This window comes from Stenella coeruleoalba (genome assembly GCF_951394435.1).
Source record: "Stenella coeruleoalba genome assembly, chromosome: 15".
Lineage (NCBI taxonomy): Eukaryota > Metazoa > Chordata > Mammalia > Artiodactyla > Delphinidae > Stenella > Stenella coeruleoalba.
Window position 1 is genome coordinate 60,892,533 of NC_137161.1, and position 13,585 is coordinate 60,906,117.

General features: G+C 37.5%; 1 protein-coding gene across 11 annotated transcripts in view; it reads left to right on the plus strand.

Annotated features, from left to right (window-relative positions):
* Positions 1-13,585, plus strand: part of MRTFB (myocardin related transcription factor B) — a 201,881-nt gene that overhangs the window by 57,345 nt on the left and 130,951 nt on the right. The window contains exon 1 of one of the 11 annotated variants that reach the window (XM_079944220.1): positions 7,188-7,456. The exons of the other annotated variants lie outside the window; for them this stretch is intronic. The gene's annotated coding sequence lies outside the window, so the exon portion shown is untranslated. Of the gene's footprint in view, positions 1-7,187; positions 7,457-13,585 lie in introns of those variants that run through there. 11 annotated transcript variants of the gene reach the window in all.

A 13,585-nucleotide genomic window follows, 5' to 3' on the forward strand; every position in this document is an offset into this window, starting at 1 on the left:
AGTAATGAAATAATATCTATGAAGTAATTTGTATTAACAGACTCCAGAAAACTTAAAAAGATCAGGTTTCCAATTTGAAGTGCCCTTGGCATCAACATCAATTTTAAAATGTTTCGGGGTGGAACCTGTCTTATCCATCCTAAACTTGGTTGGTTTGAGGGATGACCAGCCTTCTCCAACCCCTTTGTCCCAGGACACACTGAATGGGCGTGATGAGGAGGTGACACTGAAGTGTGGTGATGCATTTCTGCTCTCACTAACTAACCAAAAGTCAGCTGTGTTTATTCCTAAATATGTTTATGCCAGTAATGGTAGTAATCATAATTATGCAGTTTAACTAAATATTATGTAAACTGATGAACTATGAATGCAAAAATGTTAAGTGTCTGGGACCACAAAGCCATGTTACTTAATACTGTTGAATTGGGTGTGGGCGAGAAACTAAATAAATTGGGTTCAGAATTGTAAAAATATAGACACACGCTGTGCTCAAAATCTTTTAAATTTTTGTTCTACTTTAAAGAAATGGAAACTAGGAGTCATAGATAGTGGTGGTTTGTGCCAGAGAGCTGACACATCTGCAAAGAGATGGCCTTGACCCTGTGTTGGAATACTGGCAAACACATGGACATTTCTGCATTCTAACTTAAAAGAAAATGTCTTAAGATTTATGTGTATCAGTTGTAATGACTCCTCTATTTAACTGAGTTTTTCAGTTTACCAACTTACTATCTGGCATGGTTGCCTCAGACAAGAGGGTTTCTCTTGGGATTAATTAGGAACCAAAGAACTAGATTATAAGTTAGGGGGACTCATACAGAGGAGGACTCATAGTCCCAGCTCTGCTACTTAACTAGTCAAGATAGCTTGGACAAGTAAATTAAACTTCATCTTTCTTCATGTATTTTACAATACTTTGTTTAATATCTTTGTTTAAATTTAAATTCAAATTTACTGATTTCTAATACCAAGAAGTATAAAGAGCTAGAAAACAGCAAGAAGAGACTGCCCTTCTTTTAATGGCCCTTTCTCTTCCCCTTTCTTTCTCTGTTTTTCTCTTTCCTTCTTCCCTTCCTCCTCTTCCCTTCTACCTCCTCTCCCTGCCTTAGAAATAGGAGTACAGTATATTTTTTATCTGTTAAGTAAACATTTGTTTAATCTGTTTATAAATATTTACTTCTTAGCATTTAGATCAAAGGCTAATTTATGGTTTAACAAAACTAGTTTTTTAACCCAGTATTTGATAAATATGGAAATCATCTCAGCTTAAAATTAATCCTCCAATCAGTGCTTATTCTCTGAGAATCACTCATTTTGAATAAACTTGGAAAATGCAGTTGTTCAAGCTAAAAAGACTTGGGTTTTGGGTGTTTTACTTGGGGAGCAAATAAAATTTTCTAGTTCTTTGTGTCTTTTTAGATAGTAATTTAAAAGCCACATGTGTTTTAAACTTTTGCTAATTCATATTTTTATTTATAGATGGATTACAATGAATATTTCAGAAACATTCTTTATGTAAATGTTAGTTACAATACTTCAGAATGTCTCACTGTGGAGAGTGTTAGGTATGCATTTTGCTCCATGTTACGTTCGTTTGAAACATGTCTGCCGTAAGCAGGTTAAAAAAAAATAAACCATCACATTGGCATGTTTAGAGCTATAACAGCCACTTCAAGCACAGAAGAGCAGTTATATAACTTCTTCTATGTAGTGTATTGTCCGTGTTCTGTATATTTATAGTACATTTAGGCTATGTATTTAATGGCTACATGTAAAAATCCAACCGCTACAAATAAAAACCCTGCTTATAAGTTGTTTATTTGAAAGAATTATAACCTGATGTCAAAAACGTGTCCTGTTTATGTGCAGTACATCTACAATTTTAGATTTCATCTTCTTCCAATCTGGAGTTTAATTCCAGCTGCACCTTGAGTGTTTGCTCGAGGAGAGTTTTCTTCATCTTACTGTCGTAACTGCCTGATGGACAGGGTCTTTACACGGAGGTGTGACTGAGCTGGCCGTGGGTCCCCAGTGCGTGTGTGAAGAGTCGCGCCCACGGAGCCTTCCACAGCTGCCTCTCCCCTCTGCACCACTTCCTCCTACCCCAGTAACATCTGTCCCTCCCAGTCATTTGCTCCAACTCATTTGAGCTTTGGCACATAAATGTATTATTTTAGAAGGACTACGGGCTCTGAAGTGGGACTCCTGGCTTTTGCGCTAATCTCTCACTTTTGTTTAATCTTTCCAAGCCTTGGTTTTCTCACCTGTAAAATGAGAGTAATACCTGCCCACAGGGAGGTCATTAGGGCAAAGGTAAGGAAAGCATAGAGTAAAAAACTTAGTGCCAAACTGAATACATAGAAATGTAGTAAATATTCTTCCCTTTTCTTCTTTTCATTTGTCATTTCCATTTTTTTGAATTAGGAAACCAGATTCCTGAGAGGTTAAGTGATTTGCTTCAAACCAAATAGCTATCCCGTCAGTCACAGCCTTTCTCAGAGCTCCCTCTGAAGGGCCTATAGTCTCTCACAGTGAACACTCATCTTCCCCACTACTCATCCCTGCCTGCCAGCTTTTCCAGCTGCCCAGGTCAGCCACCTTCAATTCTTTATTCTCCTTTACCTTTCAACTGAGCCAGTCATTAAGCCTTGAAATGTTGTCTCTGAATTATTTTTTGAATTTATTCCCCTTTCTGCATTTCCACTATCTTAACTTAGTCTGTCAGCTTTTCAGCATGAGTGAGATTCTTAAAAATGTTGGCCAAAAAGTTCGTTCGGTTTCTTTTTCTGTTAACCTGGCTCTAGTAGCGCTTAGTTGTCTTTAACTTCATTTGAAACAATTTTGTTAGATTGTTTGTGACGGCTGTCATATCAGCGTGCATTTAAAAAAAACTTATCAAAATTGGTTTTTGTGTAGCCATTTTAATATTGAAGATGGAAGAAAAACAACGGTTTCGGCATGTTATGCTTTATTATTTCAGGAAGGGTAAAAACGCAGCTGAAACGCAAAAAAAAGATTTGTGCAGTGTATGGAGAAGGTACTGTGACTGATTGAACGTGTCAAAAGTGGTTTGTGAAGTTTTGTACTGGAGATTTCTTGCTGGACAATGCTCCACGGTCGAAGTTGATAGCGATCAAATTGAGTCATTGAGAACGATCAATGTTATACCACGTGGGAGATAGCCGACATACTCAAAATACCCAAATCAAGCGTTGAAAATCATTTGCACCAGCTTGGTTATGTGAATAGCTTTGATGTTTGGGTTCCACATAAGTTAAGCAAAAAAAACCTTTACTGTATTTCGGCATGCAATTCTCTGCTGAAACGTAATGAAAACGTTCCATTTTTAAAACAAATTGTGACGGGTGATGAAAAGTGGATACTGTACAACAATTTGGAACGGAAGAGATCGTGGGGCAAGCGAAATGAACCACCACCAACCACACCAAAGGCTGGTCTTCATCCAAAGAAGGTGATGTTGTGTACAGTAGGGTTGGAAGGGAGCCCTCTATTATGAGCTCCTTCCGGAAAACCAAACGATTAATTCCAACAAGTACTGCTCCCACTTAGACCAACTGAAAGCAGCACTCGACAAAAAGCGCCTGGAATTAGTCAACAGAAAGCGCATAATCTTCCATCAGGATAATGTGAGACCGCATGTTTCTTTGATGACCAGGCAAAAACTGTTACAGCTAGGCTGGGAAGTTCTGATTCATCCACCATATTCACCAGACACTGCACCTTCGGACTTCCATTTATTTCGGTCTTTACAAAATTCTCTTAATGGAAAAAATTGCAATTCCCTGGAAGACTGTAAAAGGCACCTGGAACAGTTCTTTGCTCAAAAAGATAAAAAGTTTTGGGAAGATGGATTTACGAAGTTGCCTGAAAAATGGCCGAAGGTAGTGGAACAAAACAGTGAATACGTTGTTCAATAAAGTTCTTGGTGAAAGTGAAAAATGTGTCTTTTATTTTTACTTAAAAACCAAAGGAACTTTTTAGCCAACCCAATAACAGCTTGGACTAATCAGTAACCATATTTTATTTATTAACTTTTTTATTGAGGTATAGTTGGTTTACAATATTAGTTTTAGGTGTACAACGAAGTGATTCAAAATATTTATAGATTGTACTCCATTTATAGTTATTATAAAATATTGGCTATATTCCCTATGCTGTACAATATATCCTTCTAATTTATTTTATACAGAGTAGTTTGTACCTTTTAATCCCCTACCCCTATCTTGTCCCTCCCCCTCTTCCTTCTTCCCGCTTGTAACCTGTATCTGTGAGTCTATTTCAGTTTTGTTGTATTCACTTGTTTTATTTTTTAGATTCCACATATAAGTGATAACATACAGCATTTGTCTTTCTCTGTCTGACTTATTTCACTAAACATAATACCCTCCAGGTCTATCCATGTTATTGGAAATGGCATTATTTCATTCTTTTTTGTGGCTGAGTAGTATTCCATTGTGTATATATACCGCATCTTTATCCATTTGTCTGTTGATGGACCCTTAGGTTGCTTCCGTACCGTGGCTATTGTAAATAGTGCCGCTATGAACATTGGGGTGCATGTATCTTTTCAAATAAGTGTTTTTGTTTTCTTCGGATATATACCCAGGAGTGGGATTGCTGGATCATATGGTAGCTCTGTTTTTAGTTTTTTGAGGAACCTCCATACTGTTTTCCATAGTGGCTGCACCAATTTACACTCCCACCAACAGTGTAGGAGGGTTCCCTTTTCTCCACATCCTTGCCAACATTGATTATTCAACATGAGATTTTTATCGGTAACATACCTCTGCCAGAATGATCTTTCTAAAATACAAATCTGATCATATCACTGTTTCTTAACACTTCTTCACAACTGTGCTTTAACTCACTGCACCAGCCTTGTCTTCTGCTTCTCCATGTTATGCTCTTTCTACACTGGCCCCATCAGACGTTTTGCTATTGGATGATAGCTGTTCATGCCACTGTACTTTTACTAATAAGAAAAACTTCTGTGTCTGCAAAGTCCTTTTCATCCTGGGAGACTTTCCTAACTTACCCAAATACAATTAGACATTTAATTCTTTTGGTTTCCACAGCACTTTGTACCTACTTATAGTGTGTTGTTTTCACACTTGCTATAATAATTTGGTTTTGACCTCTCTTCTCACTCATTGGGCAAATGATTTGTCCTCTCTATAAAATAAGGGGGTTCCACTAGGTCAATGATTCTCAGCACTGGCTACACATTAGAATCATTCTTTTCAAGTAACTGTATCAAAATCTATGGAGAGACTCTCCTTTACCCCTACCCATTAGGAATTTTTTTTTTTTAAGTTCTTCAAATGATTATCATATTGTGAGGAGGGTTGAGAAGCACCTACTAGGCATAGATTCTAAGATACCTTTCAGCTAAAATGTTCTGTTATTCTATGAACTTCCATAGTCTTTGAACATATAAGTGCATTCAAGTAATCAAAACAGGAATTAAATTAGAAAAAATAGGGGAACAAAAATACTTTTCATAATAATAATAGTTAATGAAAACAGTATGTAGTAAAATAATATTTGTGTATAAACATGTGCTTTTAGAACTCTGATTTTCTGGTTCCATCCTAATTGTTACGAGTGAATATGGACAAATTGGATGAAGTGTTCCTCTTTGTGATTGTTTTTTTTCCCCAGTTATAAAACTGGGAGGAGAATGTTACTTATACAAAAATGTAAACAGACTTGATCCTGAATTCTTGATACCATTAAGAAATTTTATTTAGAACACAATACAGAAACAGCTGTATAATATTTAGAAAATATCTTTGCATATACAGTTGACAGGAGTTTTGTTCTTATATTCATAAATAAATTTTGAGCTCTAACATTATATGTTTAACAAATTGCCACCAGGAGCTTTGAAGGGAGAATTGATAGCATAAAATAATCAATTAAGGTTGATATCACTAATTTACCCAACCCAATGACAAAAAATTCTGTTTCTCAAAAGTGCGTTTGATGTAAAATTTTCAATTTGTTTGATCATGGGACTTAATAGTAAATACTCTTCTAATGCAGAAATTACTTTTTGTGTGTGGTCAGCTTTGTCTTTGAACTTCTTGATCCAAGTTTTATCTTGTTTGAATGCAAATAAATTTTTGCGGGCTGTTAGCCAGGTGTTTCCCTAATATTTGTAATTCAGGGGCGCTTTAAGGGCAGGGACAACAGTTTTGCTGTTGCTAAAACATTTTTTGTTGAGTGTATTTGGATATTCTGCCTGTCTGCATTTGGCTGATTATATATTAAACTTCTTAAGTTTGATATTGATATTCTTTGAACTCCTTTATTTTTTAGCATTTCTTTTATATAGCAATGATTATATACTACTTTACTTATTAATGTTTCACACGAATTAGTCATTACGAGCCGTAAGGTACAGTGGAAAGAGATTTGGCTTTGGACTTCACTTGGTTCAAAACAAACGTTAGCACTGATTTGGGAACTACCTTGGCCCAGCATCTTTTTAAACATAAGCTCAGGGGCTTCCCTGGTGACGCAGTGGTTGAGAGTCCGCCTGCCGATGCAGGGGACACGGGTTCGTGCTCCAGTCCGGGAAGATCCCACATGCCGCGGAGCGGCTGGGCCCGTGAGCCATGGCCGCTGAGCCTGCGCGTCCGGAGCCTGTGCTCCGCAACGGGAGAGCCCACAGCAGTGAGAGGCCCGCGTACCGCAAAAAAAAATAATATATAAGATCATTATATATATATATAAGTCAGTTATATATAAGTCAGTTATCTTGACTCCACTGAGAAAAAAAGATAACGAGTGAATCAATAGATGGACAAATGAAAGTGTGATGCCTCTTGTTTTTTCCTGTGTTATTTTCTCTGTCTCTGGTGTGGTATCTGACAATGAAGTGATTTGTTTTTTGAGAGCAGAAGCCATATCCCAGGTTGATCTTATACTAGTGTTGTACTGTGCTTTGACCTAGCATTGGATAAATGTTGGATTAGTTTCATTTTGGAATGAAGTTATATTATTGGGATGTGTCACGTATTAACTCCATAGTCATTCATTCTGTCAGTTCTAGACAAATTAATATTTTATCACAGTTTGTATTATTAAAGCTGAATGATTGCTTTACTTTCATAACTAGATTATGACCCAATGAAAGAATTCATTCTAATGCCATTTCTTTAACATCTCAATTAGAGACTGTTGGACAGAAAGTGTTTATGTTTGATGTTGAATTTCAATTTCAAAACAAAATTATCAAGCATTTAAGTAGATATTAGATGACAGCTTGCAAATTTGGTAGTAGAATTTCAGAATAGAAAGAGTGTGTGTACTCCGTTAAAAATGTTCATGAGGGCTTCCCTGGTGGCGCAGTGGTTGAGAGTCCGCCTGCCGATGCAGGGGACACGGGTTCGTGCCCCGGTCCGGGAAGATCCCACGTGCCGCGGAGCGGGTAGGTCCGTGAGCCATGGCCGCTGAGCCTGCGCGTCCGGAGCCTGTGCTCCGCAACGGGAGAGGCCACAACAGTGAGAGGCCTGCGTACCGCAAAAAAAAAAAAATAAATAAATAATGTTCATGAATATTAAGTTAAAAATTTTGAACACTTTTTCTTTTGCTACATTTTGTAAAGATTTTCTTAGCTTATAATGTTCTTAATTTGGAGGGATGTGTGGGAGTTTGAGGTGAGCATAATGTCAAGGAATAATAGGTTGAAAAAAATTCTTCGATATGAAGTGCAGATAATAGTGCATGAAAATATTTTTAAATTGTATGCCTAAAGGATCTTCCAAATCATTAGCACTAATGTTCACAGTTTGTACATCTTGCCATTAAAATGGCATTATGGTATTGTATCTTAGAATTAATTTGTTATTAACAGATTTTATTTTATATGAATAAATAATTTGAAATGAAAATTCATAATTTTGAAAAAATCTAGGAGTCATATTTTAATATTTCATAGCAAAATAAGTCATTTTACATGCAAATTCACCTACCTAACACATCCTTTGAGGTCTACTTTGATTGATGTTAATGTAGTCATTCCAGCCTTGCTGGGCATCTTGTTGTGTGACCTGTCTTTTTCTATCTCTTTACGTCTTCATATTTAAAGCATGTCACTTATAGACATACATTTTTAGACTTTGAAAAATCCATTCTGTCAATCTTTCTTTTAATCATAATGTTTAGTCCATTTACATTTAATATCATTATTGATAAGGTTGGATTTAGGTCTACTATTTTACTATTTCCTTTTGTTTGTCCCATCTCTTTTTTGTTTCTCTATTCCTTCTTTTTAAGTTGAATGAGTATTTTTAGAATTCCTTTTTAATACCCCTATTGGCTTTTTAGCTAAAACTATGTCTTTTTTTAAATGGTTGTTCTAGGAATTACAACGTACAATCTTAATTTCTCAGTCTACTTCAAGTTAAAATGGTACAACTTCCTTATAATGTATAGAAGTATTTATAAGAATGTAGTAATACGGTTACCCCTCCCCCATCCTTTATGCTATAATTGTCATATATATTACATCTACATACATTATAAACCCCATAACACGGTGCTATAATTTTTACTTGGAATGGTAATGTTAAAGAAATCAAGAGGAAGAACTAGTCTTTGGTATTTATCTATATGTTTGCATTTCTGATGCTTTTTATTACTGAGACCCAAGTAATATGTGGCATTACTTTCCTTCAGCCTGAAGAAATTCTTTTAGCATTTCTTCTAGTGTGTGTCTGCTGGTGACAATTTTGCCTTCATTATTAAAGGGTATTTTTGTTGGATATGGAATTCTGGATGGGCAGTTGTGGAGATTCTGGACTCTGTAAGTTTCCCTCTTAGAGTATTATTTTATTTTAGCAGGCAGTTAACTTTGCTGAACTCACCTTTGCAAACTCTGTCTTTCCAATGGTGAGCAGCAGCTGAGATCTCAGTTCTGTTATTTTTGCTTTAGTAAAAGGAGTTGGGAACCTGTCCTGCATGTGCATAGTTTAGGGGTCAGCCAGAGACTTGAGCAGAGTTTATACACAGAATTTAGAGTCTCCTCCTTTGTGGTTCTTTCTGGGAACTATATAAAGAGTCAATAAATAGATCCACATATACATGGTCAGCTGGCTTGCAACAGAGGTGCAAAGACAAATTAGTGGAGAAAAGATAACCTTTTCAACAAATGGTGCTGGAACAATCAGTTTTTTTATGCAAAAAACAGAAAACTTTGATTAGTATCTCGCAGCAGATACAAAAATTAACTCAGAGTGGATCATAGACTTAAATGTAAAATATTAAACTATAAAATATCTAAAAAAACCCCATAGGAGATCATCTCTGTGACCTTGGGTTAATCAAAGATTTCTTAGCTACAACACTAAAAGCATGATCCATAAAAGAAAAAAATTGATAAATTGGACTTCCTCAAATTAAAAACATCTGCTCTTTACAAAACACTATTAAGAGCACAAAAAGGTAAGCCATAGACCGGGCGAAAGTCCAGGCATACCTCAAAGATAATTGCAGGTTTGGTTCCAGACGACTGCAGTAAAGCAAATTTCACAATAAAGTGAGTCACACAAATTTTGGGGTTTCCCAGGGCAATAAAAGTACACCATACTGTAGTCCATTACGTGTGCAATAGCATTATGCCTAAAAAACTATTTATGTATCTTAATTAAAAATACTGCTAAAAATTGCTAACCATCATCTGAGTCTTCAGTGAGTTGTAATCTTTTTGCTGGTGGAGGGTCTTGCCTCAGTGTTCCTGGCTGCTGACTGATCAGGATAGGGGTGGCTGTGGCAATTTCTTAAAATAAGACAACAATGAGGTTTGCTGCACCAAATTACTCTTCCTTTCATGAACAATTTCTCTATAGCACGCATTGCTGTTTGATAACATTTTACTCAGGAAAACTTTCAAAATTGGATTCAGTCCTCTCAAATCCTGCCACTGCTTTACCAATTAAGTTTATGTAAATAAAGTAAATATTTTGTTGTCATTTCAACAATTTTCACAGCATCGTCACCAGGATTAAATTCCATCTCAAGAAACCATTCAAAAGAAGCAACTCCTTTATCATGAGATTGCAGCAATTCAGTCACATCTTCAGGCTCCACTTCCAATTCTAGTTCTCTTGCTCTTTGCACCACATCTGCAGTTACTTCTTCTGCTGAAGTCTTGAACCCCTCAAAGTCATCTAAGAGTGTTGGAATCAACTTCTTCCACATTCCTCTTAATGTTGATACTTTGACTTCTTCTCATGAATCGCAAATGTTCTTAATGGCATCTATAATGGTGAATCCTTTCCAGGAGGTTTTCGATTTACTTTTTGTCCAGATCCATTGAAAGAATCACTATGTATGGCAGCTATAGACTTACAACATGTTATTTCTTAAATAGTAAGACTTGAAAGTTGAAATTACTTCTTGATCCATGGGCTGCAGAATGGATGTTGTGTTAGCAGGCATGAAAACAACATGAATCTTATTGTAAATCTCCATGAGAGCTCTGAGGTGACCCAGGTCCCCTGTCAATGAGCAGTAATATTTTGAAAGGAATCTTTTTCTCAGCAGTAGGTCTCAACAGTGGGCTTAAAATATTCAATAAACCGTGTTGTAAATAGATTACTATCATCTAGGCCGTTTTGTCCCATTTACAGGGCACAGGCAGAGTAGATTTAGCATCATTCTTAAGGGCCCTAGGATTTTCAGAGTAGTGAATGAGCACTGGCTTCAACTTAACGTCACCAGCTGCATTAGTCCCTAACAAGAGAGTCAGCCTGTCCTTTGAAGCTTTGAAGCCAGGAGTTTGACTTATTCTCTCTGGCTATGAAAGTCTCTAGCTATGAAAGTATCCTCCCAATATAAGGCTGTTTTGTCTACACTGAAAATCTGTTATTCATTGTAGCCACCTTCATTAATTATCTGAGCTAGATCTTCTGGATAACTTGCTACAGCTTCTACATCAGCACTTGCTGCTTCACCTTGCACTTTTATGTTGTGGAGACAGTTTCTTTCCGTAAATCTCATGAACCAACCTCTGCTAGCATCAAACTTTTCTTCTGCAGCCTCCTTACCTCTCATAGCCTTCATAGAATTGAAGAGAGTTAGGGCCTTGCTCTGGCTTAAAGAAATGTTGTGACTGGTTTGATCTTCTATCCAGACCACTAAAACTTTTTCCGTATCAGCAATAAGGCTGTTTTGCTTTCTTATCATTCATGTGCTCACTGGAGTAGCATTTTTAATTTCCTTCAAGAGCTCTTCCTTTGCTTTCTCAACTAAGCTAACTTTGGCTAAAAGGCCTCACTTTCAGCCTGTCTCGGCTTTCGGCCTTCCTCACTAAGCTTGATCATATCTAGCTTTTGATTTGAAGTGAGAGACGTGTGACTCTTCCTTTCACTTGTAGGGTTAGGAGCCATCGTAAGGTTATTAATCCGCCTAATTTCAATATTGTTCTGTCCTAGGGAATAGGGAGGCCCAAGGAGAAGGAGGAGACAGGCAATGGCCGGTTGGTGGAGCAGTCAGAACACGCAACATTTATCAATGAAGTTGGTTATCTTATATGGGCGTGGTTTATGGCACCCCCAAACAGTTACAACAGTCACATCAAAGATCACTGATCATAGGTCACCATAACAAATTTAATAATGATGAAAAAGTTTGAAATGTTTCAAGAATTATGCAGAGCCAAGAAATGAGTGTATGCTATTGGAAAAATGGTGCTGATAGCCTTGAACAATGCAGGGTTGCCTCAACCTTCAATTTTTAAAAAATGCAGTATCTGCGAAGTGCAATAAAGTGAAGCACAATAAAACAAGGTATGCCTATGTTTACAAATCACACATCTGATAAAGAACTTCTGTCCAGAATATGTAAGGAACTCTCAACAATAATAAGAAAATAAACCACCTATTTAAAAAAATCAACAAAATATTTGATCAGATATTAACCGAAGAAGATATACAAATGGCAAATAAGCACATTAAAACATGCTCCAAAAAAAAAAAAATGCTCAACATCGTTAGGGAAATGCAAATTAAAACCACGAGATATCGGGACTTCCCTGGTGGCGCAGTGGTTAGGAATCCGCCTGCCAATGCAGGGGACACGGGTTCGAGCCCTGGTCCAGGAACATCCCACATGCTGCAGAGCAGCTAAGCCCGTGTGCCACAACTGCTGAGCCTGCATGCCATAACTACTGAAGCCCGTGCGCCTAGACCCCATGCTCTGCAATAAAGAGAAGCCACTGCGATGAGAGGCTGGCGCACTGCAACGAGGAGTAGCCCCCGCTCGCCGCAACTAGAGAAAGCCTGTGCGCAGCAACGAGGACCCAATGCCGCCCAAAATAAATAAATACATACATACATACATACATACATACGTAAAACCATGAGATATCACTACACACCCATTAAAATAACTAAAAATTTAAAAATTGACCATAATCAAATGTTGGCAAGGATGTAGAACAAGTAGAATTCTCATTCACTGCTGGTAGGAAAGCACAAGGGCACAGCCATTTTAGAGGATAGTTTGTTAGTTTCTTTAAAATTTATGCATGCAGCTGCCAAACAATCCAATCACTTCCCTCCTAGGTATTTACCCAAGAGAAGTGGAAGCATACATACATATAAATACTCATACAAGAATGTTCATAGCATCTTTATATGTAATAGTCAAAAGCTGAGGGCTTCCCTGGTGGCGCAGTGGTTGAGAGTCCGCCTGCCAATGCAGGGGACACGGGTTCGTGCCCCGGTCTGGGAAGATCCCACATGCCGCGGAGCGGCTGGGCACGTGAGCCATGGCCGCTGAGCCTGCGCGTCCGGAGCCTGTGCTCCGCAACGGGAGAAGCCACAACAGTGAGAGGCCCAAGTAACGCAAAAAAAAAAAAAAAAAAAAAAGCTGAAAACAACTCAAATATCCATCAATAGGTGAATGGATGAACACACTGTGATGTGGGATGCTGCTAAGCAGGTAGCCTGTCAGATGCTTTGCCGTTGCATAATACGGACCACCATCCTTTTAGCTTTCAGCTTTCCATAACAGTTTTCTTATTGCCCACTGCTCATCCCCACATAAGCCAATGTCACATATTTAGGGTTTTATTGTGTCTTTGGTACTTCTGTTACTAATTTCTGTATCAGTCAGAATGGGCCAGGCTGTGCTGTGATAGTAAACAAGCCCAAATCTCAGTGGCGTAAAATGAAGTTTTGTCTCTTTGTTGTGAACTGTATGTCCATTGTGGGTTGGCTGAAAGTTTTGTTCTCTGTTCTCACTCTGAGACCGAGGCTGACAGAGGATTCATTATCTGAAACATTGCTGGTTGCTGGGAATGTTGACTTCATGTAAAGTTGTTTGATCTGTAGGAGTTGAGATAGATTTTTCAAACCAGACTGCTTTTTTATTTTCATCAGCATTAGTTGACTTTTATCTCATTTTAGGATGCATTAAAATCATGAAGTAATGACACCGATAACTATAACTTTCTTTGATCCATAGTATAAAAAGTTATACAAAATACCTTTCAACTTTTATTTATCTAGTAAGCACTTTTTTAGATGGGAGGTATATTCCTGTGTGTTAGACA